This window comes from Plodia interpunctella, chromosome 20, assembly GCF_027563975.2.
Source record: "Plodia interpunctella isolate USDA-ARS_2022_Savannah chromosome 20, ilPloInte3.2, whole genome shotgun sequence".
In the NCBI taxonomy this organism is placed as follows: Eukaryota; Metazoa; Arthropoda; class Insecta; order Lepidoptera; family Pyralidae; genus Plodia; species Plodia interpunctella.
In genome coordinates this window covers 5,368,200-5,386,368 of record NC_071313.1, presented here as the reverse complement: position 1 = coordinate 5,386,368, position 18,169 = coordinate 5,368,200, and the positions used below count along the sequence as shown (strand labels likewise).

At 33.3% G+C, this 18,169-nt stretch overlaps 1 protein-coding gene across 4 annotated transcripts in view; it reads left to right on the top strand.

The window, feature by feature from the left end:
* LOC128678769 (carbonic anhydrase-related protein 10) overlaps positions 1–18,169 on the top strand; it is a 49,411-nt gene that overhangs the window by 761 nt on the left and 30,481 nt on the right. The window contains exon 1 of one of the 4 annotated variants that reach the window (XM_053760555.2): positions 5,035–5,193. The exons of 2 other annotated variants lie outside the window; for them this stretch is intronic. The gene's annotated coding sequence lies outside the window, so the exon portion shown is untranslated. Of the gene's footprint in view, positions 1–5,034; positions 5,194–18,169 lie in introns of those variants that run through there. One more of the 4 variants, XM_053760558.2, reaches the window with a different exon arrangement.

Below are 18,169 nucleotides of genomic sequence, written 5' to 3'. Positions count from 1 at the left end.
TGAGAATTAGCATTCATATGAAGTCAAATTGAATTTTCACGAAATCCTAAAGACGTATTGGAACTCCAAATAAGTGTATTTTGTTAGGTCTAAACGAGGGACGTGCGTGCATCACGGAGTCTGGTCACGAACTGTCGCCTGTAGTAGGAATGTCTATGGTTGTTAACTAAACTCGTTGATATTCTTCCGTTTTAAAACTATTTTTTTGTATCCCTTACATATTATGAAAATAAGTTCTCCTGTTGCGTCTGTCTGTCTGATAAGATATACACATAAATCTTCTGAAACACACTATCTATTCAAAAAACCAGCATCAAAATCCGTTACCTATTAAAGATCTAATCATCTTAATTTTATATTGAATTTAAAACATAATTACCAAATTATAACTTTCACTCACTGGAATCATCCTTCGAAAACGATTTCGATTCCATATTAGAGGAATAGTATTACTTTCTCCCTCTCTCTCATCTCCGCAAGCGTTCGGGGCTATGACTCCCCGAAACCTGGGATAAAATGTAACCTTAAAATTTTGAACATTCGCCTGTAATTTCACAACTAGCTGCCTGTTGATGTAAACAACCCTCGGAATGCTATTGTTACCAGTTAGGTACCAGCTATCTAGGCTATGTGTACTCGTCGCCTCTTATGACATCCACGGGAGTATATGGAGTGGTCATATTCTAGGGCGGAACCACACGCCACATTCTATATATATAGTATCACTCATTCTATATATATAGTATCACTCAAGACATAATATTTTACAAGTTAAAGATTGTTATTCTCACTTCACTTGCTTGTAAGTGAAAGACTCGTGGACAATGGTCTACGAACTCGCTAAAGACAGTTTTATGTACATTTATGTATAATCCCATTGTAACTAATGTATTATTCTGAAGAAAGTAAAAAACGTCTTATTCTTAAGATTTCCGGAAAACGCATGCGCGTTTCAGTAGCTCCGCCTATGAAAGAGAGGGACGACAGATGATTTCATGACTCAGCCTCCTGAAAACTGATTCGAGAAGATTGATTTCAGATAAAGTTGGGGCAATCGAAATAAAAGCTTTTATATTTGAAGAATAGATTTGCGGAAAGACTCGGTATTAAGTTTGAGACACAATATTATTTTGTACTATATGATGTAGGTTTGATAGAGAATTCAATCATATTTTTTGGCAAATTTATTAACTTAATTATCATATTTTATGTTTATGTACATGACTATACGAGCACTGTGTATTTTACTGTTATATTACTAATGATTTCAAGGTATTTAATTTTTTAGAACGAACAGTGATTTGTCTCTCTGCTGTGCAAAGGGCTAACATTCACCATACAGAAATCGTCTATATTGTTCTTGACTGAGAAATAACAAAGAGTTATTGGATTGATTGGATAAACATATATCCACAAGAAAGTTGAAGTCTAGTCTTGGAATACAATGTCCAATTATTTTAAGATTTCACATAGAAATTCGGTAAAGTTTAAAAAAAAAATAACTGGAGTAAACAATTTTTGAAACATATGTCTAAGTTCCCCAGATACTTGTCCAATTCAAAGTAAAAATATAAACAAATCTAATTAAGGCGACTTTTAGTTGTTTGTTTATTGACCAATTTCCTAGAATTTCGTACAATTTTCAATTTTCTAATTGTGAGTTTATTTCCCTTTTTTCCATGAGGATATACATATAAACAAAAAAACATTCATGGTATTAAATTTTTTTCATTTTGACAGGAAAAGATACAAGACATAGATGCACGTATTTTGAAAATAGAACGAAAATCTTAACAAACGCACTTTCTTTTTTTTAATAGTTCCAATTTTGATATTTTTATTTTAAAACATAAACATGTTATGTACATATAATTATTATATAACACAAATAATATTATAATAATTTTTTAACACAATTGACAATAAATATCAATGAATTATTAATTATTATATTTCATAGTCTTATTCCTTACGGCTGAAGGTCGTGGTAATGACCACGACCAGCATTTCTTTCTTAAGTAATGACTTAAGAAAGGAATGCTGAATAAAGCATTTATTTCTTTCTTACGTGGAATGAAACACATACAAGGACTATCTTGGCATTATTAATGGAGTGGTTTGCCATTGCATTCTTCATTTCACACACTATTTAAACCAGTGTGCAAGTTTCTTCACGATGTTTTCCTTCACCGGAATCAAGTGGTGGTCGATGAAAACTACTATACATGAGTCAGATTGGTATACAAACTCATGTGGCACGAGTAGGATTCGAACCTGGGACCTTTTGATCCACAGGCGTCTCAACCATTACACTCCACCACAAATTGTGCACAAGACGTTGTTCAGTGAAAAAGAAAGAAAGCAGACTCTGGGCTCCGACGCTCTATGGCTAAGGAAGAAATAGGAATATGCTCCGATGAGACAAGTAATAATAGCCGTAAAAATGAAAAAAAAAGTTTTTTCATTTTTACGGCTATTATACGTTACATTTATCATTACATTTAGTTGTAACATTTAAATGTTTTTTTTAATATTGTAATAATAAATACCGTTCCTAAACTTTGACATAATTTCTCGAGATTAAATTAAATATCTTGTTGTCATATCTCACATAACAAGACTCCTGCGCAAGTCGAATACCGATAATATTGTTTGTTATGTTTTAACATATCATATCAACATACGTTTTAAATAATTTTATAACACAGTTAACAATAAATATCAATGAATTATTAAACCCAAATATTACAAGTTAATATTATGAATTACATTTTATATTACAAGTTAATATTAGTAATATTTATTAATAACAACATGATATTAACAAATACGAAATTTTGCATGTGTGACTGATCGAAGGTCAAATCTACTGGACCGATGTACTGAATCGATGAAATTTGTTATAACAAATTTCATCGATTATATAATATATAATGATAAACATATATCCACAAGAAAGTTGAAGTCTAGTCTTGGAATACAATGTCCAATTATTTTAAGATTTCACATAGAAATTCGGTAAAGTTTAAAAAAAAAATAACTGGAGTAAACAATTTTTGAAACATATGTCTAAGTTCCCCAGATACTTGTCCAATTCAAAGTAAAAATATAAACAAATCTAATTAAGGCGACTTTTAGTTGTTTGTTTATTGACCAATTTCCTAGAATTTCGTACAATTTTCAATTTTCTAATTGTGAGTTTATTTCCCTTTTTTCCATGAGGATATACATATAAACAAAAAAACATTCATGGTATTAAATTTTTTTCATTTTGACAGGAAAAGATACAAGACATAGATGCACGTATTTTGAAAATAGAACGAAAATCTTAACAAACGCACTTTCTTTTTTTTAATAGTTCCAATTTTGATATTTTTATTTTAAAACATAAACATGTTATGTACATATAATTATTATATAACACAAATAATATTATAATAATTTTTTAACACAATTGACAATAAATATCAATGAATTATTAATTATTATATTTCATAGTCTTATTCCTTACGGCTGAAGGTCGTGGTAATGACCACGACCAGCATTTCTTTCTTAAGTAATGACTTAAGAAAGGAATGCTGAATAAAGCATTTATTTCTTTCTTACGTGGAATGAAACACATACAAGGACTATCTTGGCATTATTAATGGAGTGGTTTGCCATTGCATTCTTCATTTCACACACTATTTAAACCAGTGTGCAAGTTTCTTCACGATGTTTTCCTTCACCGGAATCAAGTGGTGGTCGATGAAAACTACTATACATGAGTCAGATTGGTATACAAACTCATGTGGCACGAGTAGGATTCGAACCTGGGACCTTTTGATCCACAGGCGTCTCAACCATTACACTCCACCACAAATTGTGCACAAGACGTTGTTCAGTGAAAAAGAAAGAAAGCAGACTCTGGGCTCCGACGCTCTATGGCTAAGGAAGAAATAGGAATATGCTCCGATGAGACAAGTAATAATAGCCGTAAAAATGAAAAAAAAAGTTTTTTCATTTTTACGGCTATTATACGTTACATTTATCATTACATTTAGTTGTAACATTTAAATGTTTTTTTTAATATTGTAATAATAAATACCGTTCCTAAACTTTGACATAATTTCTCGAGATTAAATTAAATATCTTGTTGTCATATCTCACATAACAAGACTCCTGCGCAAGTCGAATACCGATAATATTGTTTGTTATGTTTTAACATATCATATCAACATACGTTTTAAATAATTTTATAACACAGTTAACAATAAATATCAATGAATTATTAAACCCAAATATTACAAGTTAATATTATGAATTACATTTTATATTACAAGTTAATATTAGTAATATTTATTAATAACAACATGATATTAACAAATACGAAATTTTGCATGTGTGACTGATCGAAGGTCAAATCTACTGGACCGATGTACTGAATCGATGAAATTTGTTATAGCAAATTTCATCGAAATCGGTCCAGTTCTACACGTGTACGTGTAGAATTTAACCCGAAATAGCACATAGATGATATTTTATGTCAAAATTCCCACGGGAGCGAGGAACCGAGGCGAGACTAATTAAAATAAATTTACCTCATCCTTGAAGTAAACTTTAAAAGTACGTGAAAAGTGTTCAAACGAAACCACCGTCCATATTTTCCGCCGTAAAATTCCGAAGCAACATTTTCATCTCGCCAAAAGATGACTTTTTCCATGTTTTTTCTTCAAGCCTCGATTCATTAAACACTGTTACTAGAAAGTTGCCGTTTTAATTAAAGATATTCACTGGAAACACGCCCCTAAAGCCTTAACTCAGTGAGACGTGGTTGGTTTATTTTTTTTTTTTCGACACACTCATTCCCGCCTCTGTGACCCTCCCAAACAAACAGTGGAGTACTTTCAAAACAATTTTCTGGATAGCCAAAATAAAACTTTATACCATTAACATAAGATTCGAATTAGTGTGTGAATTTTTTTGAGTTACGCCGTTTTGGAATTGGGTGGTCGCTTTTAGTTCATTTCATGGAAGTATAGACAGTTCTCAGTTGACCGCGAGCTTCGCGAGGGTTAACATTCCGGCAGGGCTTTCCGCGTTTCCGTTTAAAGGCGGAAAACTTTTCCGAGATTTTCCGCAAGCCAGTTTTCGTGCGTGTTCGTTGGTGTTTAGATTTATTAGCGCAGTGTAGCGTTGAAGTACGTGGCTCTGGTAAGTTTTATATGTTTTTAAGTGAATAACTTATTTCAATCCATCAAATTGTGATTTTATTTAGGAATAACTTTTAATTTATGATTTTTCACCGGGCTGTAACGACAATTAAAATGCTTGATTTGAAATTTTACTTCTGGATAATATTAGTTTTTTTTTGACATATCAAATCATAAAATCAATACTCACATAAATTCTAAACATAAATAATAAATAAATAAAATCTTTTATTCAAGTATTTTAATAGCTGTTACAATGTTGCCTGAGCTAGGGTGAAAATCACCCTGTATTTCAGGAATTTAAGAGCTAATACATGTGTAATAAACATTTATGAAAAGCAATCAAAATAAAAACATTAATAACATACAGATTTAAATAATAGAAAAGTGTAAAATGAAATTTAGAGAAATGCAGGTATGCTTAAGATATAACTGTTAATAATTCCTCTGTATCTTCATACGACATATTCTGGAGGGCTTCTTGGAGAACTTTCTTAGTCACACTAAGAGTGCAGGGATAAAAGTAGTTTGTTAAGTCTGTTGTACAGGAGAGGATATTAAATATTTTTAAGCCTGATATATATCGCAGTGTTTTTGAAAACAAATTTTAACTTACGTATTCTGCCATTTAAAATCTCAATGTGATTTTTAAAAGAACATAAATAATTGAATAATAGATTTATTCAATTATTTATGTTCTTTAAAATTAATAAATATAGAGACTATCTTATGATAGTGTTTTTAACTTATCACTATCACACTACATGGTATGAAACAAAGTAGCTTCCCGCTGTCTGTCTGTCCGTATGTATGCTTGGATACTTAAATAGATAGTTTATTGTATAGGGTAGAGATTCAAAAGATTTATTATGTGTATATAATTTATTGTTGTTTTACCCGAGCAAAGCCGGGACAGCCACTAGTTTAGTAGTAGTATTAGTATTAATAAAACCATTCGTTCGGCTTTGATTGTAATCTGTTTCTTTGTGCTATTAAATAAAAAAGTGTTTAATTGAGATTTCAAAGTTTAAAATATGTAAACATGATGTATTTTGTAAGTTAAATGCTGTAACAAAATATGTGTTAAATAAAAAAAAATGTTCCTTTTTTCAATTTAATTTTATTTTTCATAATTCATATACTTTATTATCAATAGTAACTATAAATAATATAAGCATTATTTGAATGAAATCAGTTTCCATACGAAGTATTTATATGCTATATTCGAGTTGTAATTGATTGTCAACCCTCTATTGTTAATATTACAATATGTGCAATTAATTCGAGGAGTGAAATTATTGTTTTTACTATATCTAGGGTATAATAAAGAAATCGCGATTTTTAATTTGGTTCATCACTCAAATTTATGAAATTATCCAAACAGTTTTTTTTTATTATTTAAAACTTGGAACACACAGCAACAGCAACAGGCCCGTTTATTTTTTAAATGAAACTGGCTATTTATAATTTACTAAATAACGTATCATTTTCTTTTTTATGATTTTTAAATCGCTACATAAATCATAGTGGCCCGCCGCGTATGTCTGTTCTAAGCTTTCTTATTTTAAATCGCGCAACGCATTTCACTGTTGTTTAGACCAATAATTAATAAAGGTTTATAATATACATAGTAGACAGCTTATTAGACCGCGAGGAGCCGGGCCGGTTCGCTAGTTAGAAATCAATGATTAAACTAATACGTAAGGTTCCAATTTTAGACGTTAGATTATAACTACACGTTTTATCATACTGAGGTTTCATACGTTTCTTATTGCGTAAAAAGGAGCATCATATCAAGTCAAAATGATCTTAAAATCTAATGAATAAATATTTATCATTTTTATTTATCACAATTTTTTTTACTAAAATAAAACGTGACATAAATTCAGTAAGTATAATTTACATGAAATCTAAAACTTTTATTTTTAAAGTTTATTTATTCTTAACTTCAGACCGGTCATCATTTATTTCTTGCAAGTCACAATTTTGATTTAGAATTTCATTCCGTAAAAAAGAATACATTGCATTCGTATATTACAAAAAATAAAATCTAATATATGTCTAAATACAAAAGGAAGTAAATATTGCCATATTATATATATAATATGATCGATTAAGAAAATAATTATATACCAAAAATTATAAAATTTTATTATTTATATTTTATTTTCTATACTATAGACAGCATTTCCCCAGCAGCAAAAACAAAGAATAAAGTCTGACTGTCGCGCTTTCATAGCTAAATTGTTGGGCCGTTATTGATGACCTTTGGAATTATCATTATCGACACAGACTGCGACCTATGCATATATACCCGTACTGCTGTTAAACAATGGTGAGATCTCACCACTTATGGATTATTTACAACAAACGGAATATTGGAGTAGATTTCCTCTCCAATAATCTTGTAATACATTGTTGGAATGGTTGTAAAATTTACAATAAAACATCACTGTCGACAATTGTGTTACTAGAGACTTCAACGACCAGCATATCATCAGTAAAAACAATATTTGGTGATTCGAAGTACCACAAACTTCTCAGTAATTTCCCGAAAATAACCCGTCCCTCTGGCATACCGCGGATACCACAGCATCAAACTGTGAATGCTAAGGTTACCTAAGGTCAAAATTGGCTAACTGCGAGTGGAGCTGCTGTAAATAAAAGTACAAGGCGTGCTGTGGCACAGCAAATATGATGCAGTTCGTCACTTACATATTAATGTTTGAGGATGTTTAAAATGATGATTTTTTAATATCTATTTTGTGAATAATAGGCTTAGTTTTTAGTGCATATTTTTTCAAAAATAAGCAAAAACTTCACAGATATCAACATAAAGTTTTGAACAGCAAAGCTGCAAAGTTTCCGAGTTGCGGAGTTGAAGTCGAGTTGACAGGTTAACTCCGGACCTGCGAGTATGGCTGACACCTGCTGACTTTTAAAATATGCTAATTTACTTTCAAACGAGTATACAGCACTGCTTTGAAGAGATGTGAAGTGTTTCGAATTAATTTTAACGACCTTAAATATGCTAGATTTTGCCCGTAATTTCACCCTTATAGTTTTCCCACAGGGACGGAACTTTCTCCGGGACGAAAGGTGGAATACTCTGCTATCTCCATATGGAACAGGCGAGATAATACGTACAAGTTCGGGGTCCTATTTAGAGAACCTATTCGACCGAGTATCGCCCTAGATTTTTTATTACATAAGTAATACCTATGTATATATTTTTTTCAAAGCTATAGCCTCGACAAACTCGCGAATACGCGGCCACTGCGTCATATAATTAATCAGTTTCTGCCACAAATCGCGCGCCATTGCGGCCGTACGCGATAATTAGTCGTTTCAATTGTTCCCGAGCATTATGCTCTCTATGATACTGCTAAACTGGTCAAATTAATGTGTAGAATGGAACGTTGCTGCATTCATTACACGAGCAACACCTACAGCCAGCTTTAAATACGTAGCGCTTCCGTTGTTGCGCTCGCCATGTTAGTATATTAAAGGACAGTTTCTCCTCATGCTGATAAATTGTAGAAAATATGCAGAACATTATTGTATTAACTCTTAAATTCTTTGAGTGGACGATATATTATCATAAAAGTAAAGTTAAAACATATATAATATTGCCTCACAAAATACAACATTTAATTATCATTCTCTGCATACAATGTGTGGATATGTACAGAAAAAGAAATTTCAAAGCAAACTTCCTAATAAAAAAAGGTGCGTTAATATCCTCAAAGCTTATGGAAGTTTGGCATATTGTTGAGGTGAGTGATGAGTCGTTTTATTAAACCAGCGATGCCGCACTCAATCTTGAGAAAAACTTCTAAACTGGCACCACGGATGTAAAAATCTAACATTGGTGTTTATATCGAGTCTTTTGAGTTTCGATGCTCCTTCTTTTCGGTTAGGTCTTTTTCAGATCGACCTGGTATGTATATGTTATAGAATATAGTACCGTTGAGTTAGTATCAAATAACATAAGTTTCGAACTTACTTTGGGGTTAACACAATCTGTGTGATTGTTCGCTATGTATTTTATTTATATTATTTTCTATGGACTTCCACCGTATAGCCAATTGACTACCACCATTCTAATGGTTATGATTTCTGCGATTTCGAATATGTTATTGAACACTAGTGTCAGATTTTATTCAAATCCTTCAAAGACATTTAGTGCCATGTAGTCTCATAAACAATACTGAACTTGACAGTTGTCAACCAGTGTGCAGGTTTCCATCACACTGTTTATACTTATGTACGTACATTATCATGTCTGTTTCCTAAAGGTGCAGAAACTAAGTATTTCCACTTGCCACGATTCTGACAAATCTCACTTGATAACGACATTTCACGATTGTGTCCTCCCATTTTAATATGGAGAAAAAAACTGTGTCCGAGGAAATTTTACGCGGGCGAAGCCGCGGGTCTTTATTGCAGATAATAAAATTATAGGGATACTAGCTGTTTGTATCCCTATAATTTTATTATGTGCAATAAAAAGTTGTTGTATTGCCATTTCGAAGTTGGAAAAAAATTTCAAAGAATTTAAAAATATCTCGTCTACTTATTTTACATCCGTCTCCGTATGAGGGCGAACTTTTTGACGCAGTCACGGCAAAGAGCTTCAAAAAAGTGTTCTTTTTAAAAAGTTACAGCTTACGAATTGAATTTCCTTTTTATACCCTGCTGTGAGGTTATTATGTTTGTGTACAGGCTATTATATGATAAATAGCATTATAAACTTCGTTGCCAAGATTATTATATGTTTACTAACACTAGATATTAAGGAACAGTTGTTACTAACAAATGATCTGGAGAAATCTGAAATAAATTTATTACTATGAATGTAATTTAAATATTAAGATGAAAAGTTAAGATTCGAGCGGAAATCGAACTTTAAAAAGTATGCGTGACATGCATATTTTAATTTATTATTAAAAATTGTCTTTAAATTAAACAAATAAAATCAAAAGAGTACACTTGTACACAAAAATATTATGAATCCTTTCGTCGTTACCCTATTTCACTTTTAATATAAAATACTTAATATTCCTTAAATGTTAAGCTATAATCAACTAATATAATATTTGTTTCCAACCCGAAATTATTAAAAAACAAAGGTTATGCGCAAAAAATATGCTAAATTAATATTAACGACTGACAAATGACGCGGCATATTACGTGTTTTGTCTCAAAAATGGGCATAAAGCCATTAATTACGGGACATAATTAATTCTAATCACTGTACGGAGTCGTGTAGTGAATGAGTGAGTGAATGAGATCACGTGACTTGCTTAATCTAATGGTTATGTATAAATAAAGCGGAATTTATGACCTTTACTTTTGATAAGGCGACTAAGGGACTCGGGATAGACAACAATAGCATTCCCAAGGAGGGTTGATTTCAGGCTGGTGGCCGGTTGTAAAACCACAGCTGAATTTTTAAAATTTTAAGGTTAACCCGGGCTTCACAGCCCTGAACGCAATCGGAAATATACGATAGACGAGAGAGAAAGCGACTGTTAATAAGTCCTTGTATACAGTTTTAAAATAACTGTATTGTATTATTAGTTTTAATGTATGACCAATTTGGATTTCTGCTTATAGCTTGCGTTTATATTTTTTATTTTAATATGAATAAAAATATGAAAAAGAAAAATCAATTAAAAAATATACAAAAATCAATTTAAAAATATACATATGAATTTCTTTAATAGCAAGTTTCATCGTATTCCTTTATTTATTTTCACATTGATATTTTTTTATGAATAAAAGTTGTCATTTTTAAAATTGACAGCGACAGACAAAAATACCCTAGGGATTCTAAAAACACCCTTTTTCTCATTCAGAGGTGCGGAACCCTAAAACAATAAAATCACACCTGAATTTTTACGACGAGCCCAAACAATAAGCGAAAACAAAAGGCGAAAAGGTACTGCCGGCATAAGGTGCACATTACCATTAATTGCGTTGCTGGCTGTACCTAATCAAGGAAACGAGAGTGGTGAACAAAGAGCTTCCTGTGACGTCGCAGGCTTTTGTTTTTTTTAGAATGAGATACATATCCAGTGTCTTAACTGAGCGGTTACGCGTCGCGATGCGATGCTAAACGTGTAACCATAATATTAAATTCCGTCTTTTTGAGTGAAAACTTCTTTAGCGGCGTTGTGCACTTTTTGTGATGGTTAAAAATTATTAAACTCTCGTCAGGACACGTGACCTGATCGAAAATTCGTAAGACGCTAAAAGTGCACAACGTCACTACAACACAATTCAAATTTTCACTTCTGCCACCATTCCCGGAGTGCAACCCGTTATTTTTTAAAATAAATATCAAAATAAATCGGTTGTCTGAAAGAAATCACTTTTCACTTTATCGTTAAAGCCCGCTAATTGTACTTATATATATTTTTCTTTTTCTTAATTATTTTGGTATACTATACAATAAACAGTTCATTCATTCATTCATTTGAATAGTAGGTAAACCCCTCTGTTCGGTATATTATCCGACAACAATTCAACAATTCAGAAATGAGCGAAGCCTGGGTCTAATAATTGGCATTAATGTAAGCGCTACGAAATACTGTAGAGGCTCTACGAAATATTAAGCTACGCCGTAGCAGTGCTACGACATACGAGTCCGACACAAAAGCTCCGAGTTGGAATAATAATGGTTTTAATTTAATAAGTTTTAAGCTTAGAAACGAAATTTTGAAAAATAAATGTGACAATAATGTTAAAATTATTAGTTTGTAAGGAGGAGGACATAGCGTTACGCGGAATTTCACACGGGCTGGCTGGGAAGCTGGCTTACAAGAGTTACCTAATTATATTTTTCTAATAATGTATCAAGCTTTTTTCTTACACTGGAGTGAATTCGTCTGTGATGTCCTAACGCCAACCCCGGATGTTGGCGTTAAAAATAATCCATTTAATTCTGAAGATTCGGCTATTTCAGTTTTTTTTAAGTGTGAACAACTCCGAACGCAAACGGGAACATGTAGAAATGAGAGAAAGTTATTTTCACGTAACCAATGTGGACCGTAACTGAATCATTTGTGGAATGTGATTACACTGGTGAGCAAGGTTAGCATTTAATATTTATTTTGTCTGCGAGTAAGAGCCACCTCTAGCGCCGTGTAGTGTACGTTGCTCAGTGTCTTGGGTTATTCTTTTTGTCTTTCAAATACAGACCTTCGCCGGCATTTATAGTATTTGTTAACATTAATTATATTATTTTCAGGGAGTTTTCTATCTACATCCTATGAATAATTGTATAAAAGTAGATTTTAACTAAAAGTGCATAGGTATATTAAAAAACAAGATAATCTGCTAGTGTGAAGTTTGGGTCAAATTTGGACCCCGATTAGTTTCCTTTGGGAGATCCCAAAGCAAACTAATCTAAATTATCCTATTTAAATTATTATTGTTCTTACCTGTCCACAAGCCATGCACAGTGAAATATATAAATTGTCATAATATAACGAAGATATAGAATCTTCGTTCGTTGGCTCTTGATCTTCAATATTAAATGTTCACCAGTGTGCCAATATTGGTGATAATTTGAAATTGACGCGCTGCCATGCCTTCCTTTTGTCGCTCATCTAGGACATCGAGTTAATACCTTAAATTACTAGATCAAGTAAAAAGGCATATTAAAAATAGTTTCTTTTATAGAAAAAAAAATAAATAGACAAAACTCGACGGAGATTTGATGGACAAACACAAATAACCGTAACACACTCGGAATATCTGTAACAACCAATAAAAAAATTCGCCTGCACTGGGAATAGAACCCGGGCCCTTTAGCTTAGAGACTAATGTGACCACAATGCGCCACAAACGTCGTCACTTTTAAAGAAAATCTAGCTCAATAACTGTAAAATAAACCCAAAATCACACATCCGTCGAACACCACACTTACCGTGAGGATATATTATTCATTCCATCTTGCACCGGGGTCTGAAGAACACCCAGGGTTCGTGAATAATACAGACGGAGCCAGGTTCTTAATATTGTATACTTTAATTATCCGAGATTACCTCTGACGGAGGTGGTCGACTGGTAGTATGTGTTTGCCGTATTGTTATTTTTTCTACATGTAATATTATAGAAAATCTGGCCAAGAGAGAGTTGAGTTTAGAGTTGATGTGTGGTGAGGAATCCTAGATATATTCTCGCTCTCATCTGAGCAATTTCCCAGTTTCTTCCACCGCCATAAAGCGCCGGAGCCCAGGATCCGCTTTCCCACATGTTTTCTACCATTTCCTTTAGGGCTATCAAACTTTGACGTTGATTTCAACCGACGCGCCGCTGATGTTTAGACAAAATGGCGTACTTTGCATTTTTCAAATTATTGTTAAAAATTGTTAAAATACAATTTTCATGAGATGTTATGACTTAATCATTATTTCTTATCGAGTGTGTTTGGTGTTCGATTTTATTCCAGTCACCTAAAGGCTTCTGACATTATTTTTACGATTACCTACAGACCTACATAGTTAGTTACAATTGGTAATCTAGCAGATGGATATCTAAAACTGTTTGAACATCACCTGACCTCATCTAGACTATAAAATCGATAGAATTTAATCGCGGTCAAGTGAAGCATTGGTCGATTGACCTTGATTGCCAAACAATATTGTTGGTGGATACTTGTACAGTCAACAGCACATCATGTTACCCCTCATGAACATCTATGGCGTGGTAATAGCGGCGAGTTTGCAATGATTTTGGGTAGGTTGATGAGCTTTTGACTGTACCTATTTCGGATTTGATTTCATGTAAGTATTTGGGTATTTATAAAAATGTTTGTTTTTCTTCTGTAACTTGAAATTTACAGAAGTGTCAGATCTTCATGTTTTATTGTTAACTAGCGGCCCGTCCCGCCTTCGCTCTAGTAAAACCATAATAAATGACGCGGCACACAAACCTTCCTCAGCAGGAATTATATTCTACTAATTAAAACAGTGTAATACATCTAACGGTTTTCAGGGTCAGATTCAACATGCGCAATGTGGTGAGGTAAAAAGTCCAGAAAACTCTTAAATAATTGACTAAAACACTAGGATTACCTGACTTAATCCGCCAGAAACGTGACACGCGCACTCAAGCTGACTAATGCACTAAGGGTGTCCTTAATATTGTATACTTTAATTATCTAAGATTACAACGGCCGTGCCTACACCTGTATCTTGAGAGATTAGCTCAGCTCTTGCTAATCATACGTGAATAATAGCTGAGATACTGTCGACGTTCAACTGTCTGTGATTAACTATTGCATAAGAGGAGTAATATAAATAGATAAATTAGTATCTACTCGTATACATACATATAATAAAACTGTGGGCTATGTCTGTTCTTAGGAGATATTTACGAAAAATAATAGGACTAAAACTGTACGTGTGTTGTCTGTACATAGGAGATATGTCTTTATGGGACTAATAGAAGCCAAAACATTTTTTTTTTACAATTTTGTCTGTCTGTATGTTTGTTCGCACATCACGCAAAAACTACTGGATGGAATTTGACGCGATTTTAATAGTTGTATAACGGTAGGCCTAACTTAAAATCAGGTATAAGTTTCATCGCGATACGTAGACACCAAGATATCGATAATAATATAGGTTATGAGCGAACGCACGAAATAGACTCAAAAATATTCGATGAAATTTGGCACATATATTAGACCTTCAGAAGTTATAATATATTGCGAGAAAACGCGATCGAAGCCTCTGGTAGCATCTATTATTATCCCGTTAATGTGTCGCACTGGCAAACAATCAATCCATTATTAGAATTAGTCTATTTTCGTATAAAAGCCATCTACTTTTCCATATGTGTATATTTTGTATTTACAATTTCGGCTAAACATCCGGACTGAACCATCTAATTTCCTTAAAATGCGTGCTCACACGCTTTTGTTACGTATTATACTAAATGACGTTGTTAAATGGAGCGTGCACTTCATAATTCCTTTTTGAGGGTTCCGCACCCTGTTGTGGGAACCTTGGCAAGGTGTTTGTTGACGTAAATCGTATTTTTTTTAGTTATTTAATGTTACATGTAAGTTGAGTATGAAGATTGATTTATATTTTGGATTTCATGCAATCAGAAAAATAAACGCCTCTTTGATGCAACGTAAGCGATACAGCACCAACACAGATTAGACTGTCTAATAATGAGATAGTAGATACTCGATCGAAATTCATGTGGCTCTCAGGTTTTGATATAGTGACTTAAGTTTTGTTAAAATATGACTGAAACGTTAAATATAACTATGATATTTATTCAAGAAACATTGTTCATAACAGTACACACCTCATTTCCCATTACAAATTATTGAAAAAACAAAAACAAAAACCTATTGTTAATCAGTATTTTATAATATATATTTTATAATATATATTTATAATATATAATAAGTCATTGTAACAAGTTTAATACCCGTCAATATAAGTGCTTTGAACCAACCACTGCTCCATTCTACCTCAGTTAACTAGAGTTTAACCTGGCAAATAAAACCGTAAGATTTTCATCAGTTTTGCGCAGCAATGCTACGAGATACCGTATTCCCGTAGGAGGTGCACGTTTATAACTCGCCTGAATAATATATGGCCTAACGTGGCAGCAATTTTAGTTTAATTGAATTTTAAGAAAACATTGCATTTATACCTTTTTCTTTTTCTTTACATTTTGCCTGGGTGAGCGATTCAACTTTGCACGGCGCGATTAGCCTTGAACTTTAGAATTTCTACTTGACATAAAACGTGATTATCCTGAAAAAAAGACAAATCGGTCTTATATTTTCAATTTTCATAAAAAAAAAAACAATATTGCTGTGTTGACTTTTAGTAGATGATTGATATTTTTAATATAAAAATCATGTCAAGAGGGGTAGATAGCTTATTCGATCGGGCATCGCGGTGGAATATATATTGTTTAATTAATTTTGATAGAACTAGACGACTTGATTTAACAAGAAGACTTGACCGACCGACGTTGCGTAAACGCGGCCAACAATTTTTTTAAAGCTATTATGAAATTTACGTCTAATAAATATTCCAACCGTATGTTTGATCGATAGGTTCATTCTACATGGACCTCTCCCAGACTATCAGCAATTTTAATTTTTTTATTCCAAATTCTGTGCTCAAACGGAACCGCCATTCGTATACTTCAAAATCTCAAAGAATACATTAGAATCGGAGTTTAATACCATTAGTTTGGCGGTCGCCGATAAACAACCGATGACAATGCACGGGAATCCACTCAACTAAATTAACTCTGTACTTGTTACTGCAGCGGCTACATTCACACCGATGCGAACATTACTTTACAGGAAATATAACTAGTTGTAACTGTAGTAGTCGTTGTGTAACAGCTGTTGCTCGCGGGTTCGCGGGAGCTATATGGTTAACCCCACGTCAAATTAATCTATCCCCAAACAGTTTCTGTCTCGCCTTCGCTCGCTATTTTCAGTTTATTTTCCCACAGATTTATTTTTTCCGGACCGAAAGGTATTCTATGCGAGCATAGGCCTTTTTTATTTTACACCATCATTTTCTATCCTGGTCTAATAGAATCCACGTACGATCTGCGACTTTGATGATATCATCTGATTCTGCCTCTCGCTGCTGGCCTACCGATACTTCTTTCACGCCATAATCCATACTAATATTAGGAAGAGGAAAGATTTGTTTTTCTTTTGTTATATTTTGGTTTGAGTTATTCAAACTCAAAAACTTATGGGCAAATTTTGATGAAAATCGGCACATAATCAGATAGCGAAACCTTCAGGAGTGACGTGGGCTACTTTTTATTATGGTTTTACGCGAGCGAAGCCGGGGCGAGACGCTAGTATTAAAATATTTCGATAATTCCTATCGTTACTGTGTAAGAGGCCGCCGTATTATTTGTATTTGGCATGGGGAATCCGATACAGACCCCTGCTCGGCGAATCTCCTTCGCAAACGTGGAGCGTATTCTTTATGACCATTCTTGAGATAGTAACTGTGGTTTGAGGATTTCATTTGGACGTTTTGTTCGATACTATTAAAGTCTATTTAACCAGGGTTTTCACTCTTTCTAACTTTCACATATGTGAAAAATACCCATCATATTAAATAAATTTATTTTATGATTTATAAACAGAATTTTATGAAATACTTGTAAGGTAAATCTTTCTATCATCTGAGCGTCTCTATTAAATTCGAAGTTGTAATGCCCCAAAGCCCAGGGTTAGTGTAAAAAATTTCCATTAAAATTGGTTATGACAAAATTTTGACGACTTCGGTGGCTCAGTGGTAAAGTGCTTACCTCTGAACCCGGGATCTCACCCCGGGTTCGATCCCCGGTCGAGCCATGATGGAAAATGTTGAAAAAATGAAAAATCTTTTTCTGATTGACCCGTCTTGTGTCTGTGGTCTTGGATGTTTATCTAAATATGTATATGTTATAAAATATAGTATCGTTGAGTTAGTATCCCATAACACAGCTTTGGGGCTAGCTCAATCTTTGTGATTTGTCCTAATATATTTATTTATTTATTTAAATTACCGGCCGCCCGCATTACGCCCTTGGGATGCTATTCTTACCTATCAGCCGTTAATGCTTTGTGTTCCTTAGTCGCCTCGTACGACATCCACAGTAATGCCACAGTATGGTCATAATTCTAGGGCGGAATCACACGCCACATCTTCTACATCGTCTCCATTTGTCACGTTATTATGAAAGTGTCCGCTTTCACGCGTGTAATTATTAAAGGTTGATAATACTTATGAAATGTGAATAAGGATACGGCGGAAATAACTTAATGAATATGAACGGTGCTTTAGGGAGCAACCCGTCGGACTGACCGGGTGGACTAGACCTTATTATGTTAATTAAATGATTGTAATTCTACTCCCTACTTTACAATACTAGCTGTTGACTGCATTATAAAGTAGGGCAGCTTTTCAAATATC